Raw genomic sequence first — 1380 nt, forward strand, 5'->3', positions numbered from 1 at the left:
TCCCGGGAATGGACCAGCCTCAGCTTCTCTGGGCAACCTGTGCCAGGCCAGAGCCTCCCTCAGAGGGAACATTTCCTCCCTAATATCCAATCTAAACCTGTCCTCCTTCAGCTTGAGTTCATTCCCTGTGTCATGTCACTCCATGTCCTTGTGAGAAATGAAATATGAGCAGTAAAGCTCCAGCTGGTTTCCATCTCCACACAGAGCAGAGGGGTGTTCACTCGTGGCAAAGCTGCAATACAGTATCTAAACAGGCTCCTAATGTCTTACATTTCCTCCCTAATATCCAATCTAAACCTGTCCTCCTTCAGCTTGAGTTCATTCCCTGTGTCATGTCACTCCATGTCCTTGTGAGAAATGAAATATGAGCAGTAAAGCTCCAGCTGGTTTCCATCTCCACACAGAGCAGAGGGGTGTTCACTCGTGGCAAAGCTGCAATACAGTATCTAAACAGGCTCCTAATGTCTTATCAGAACCACCTCCTTGTCTTTGTTTTTTACTCCCAGAGAGATCCCAGTGTACAAGGAAGGAGCCAACAATGGGGGATACCCTGCCCCACCCACCCAAACCCCAATCAACAGCAACCACATGGAAAAGAGGGAGACACGAGAGAATGGCACTGGCATTTCTGGGAGCCCTTTTTAGCTCTGGCAGGAAGGTCAGAGCCAGCACAGACACTCCCAACACAATGAGGTGTCCAAGCTAAATATAACCCCATGGAGGGCACGAGTACAGGAGTTTGTTTTCACAGGGAGCCAACAGACCATCAACATTGTGCCACATCCCTCCTCAGAATAATTCACAGCTTTATCATTCCTGACAGTCTTTGTGTTTCAGCAGAGAGGCAGAGCCCAGGCTTGTCCCCATCTGCCAGGCAAAGTCAGTGGAAATGATTAACTGAGGAGGAGAAATACCCAAACTTTTCCATGTTCATTATGCAATTCTAGGAAAATCTGTGATGTTCCTCTCCCATTGGGGAGCTCTTATCTGACTTACACACACACACACACTGCCCTTAGTGCTACATGAACTGCTATAAACACCACAGTGCTCCACTCCCAAGTCCTTTCCCAATATGCCACTGGGCAAAAAAGTACTTTTCCTTAAACTCAGGTCACACGTTGAGGTTTCTACACTTTTCTCACAGACACCAAGATTTGGTTGAGAAACTGTTTTTGCATTACTCAGGAAAAATAAGAAGAGGTGACATTTACCCAGCAGAGCTAACTCAGTTCTGGTTCTCAGAACTGCAAAGACTTCTAGGGGAAAGGGAACTCTTGTGGAAGAAAAAACCTGAGGTGTTAAAAGCAAGGGAAGGAGAATGTGCAAGAACTAAATTACCAAGTGAGATGGCTTCAGCCTCAAGGAAGGGAAGGGAAA

General features: G+C 46.7%; 1 protein-coding gene across 1 annotated transcript in view; it reads right to left on the reverse strand.

Annotated features, from left to right (window-relative positions):
• LOC103804264 (chromosome unknown open reading frame, human C6orf89) overlaps nt 1–1380 on the reverse strand; it is a 16152-nt gene that overhangs the window by 12889 nt on the left and 1883 nt on the right. The window lies entirely within an intron of this gene.

The sequence above is a fragment of the Acanthisitta chloris genome, unplaced genomic scaffold (genome assembly GCF_000695815.1).
Source record: "Acanthisitta chloris isolate BGI_N310 unplaced genomic scaffold, ASM69581v1 scaffold1536, whole genome shotgun sequence".
Lineage (NCBI taxonomy): Eukaryota > Metazoa > Chordata > Aves > Passeriformes > Acanthisittidae > Acanthisitta > Acanthisitta chloris.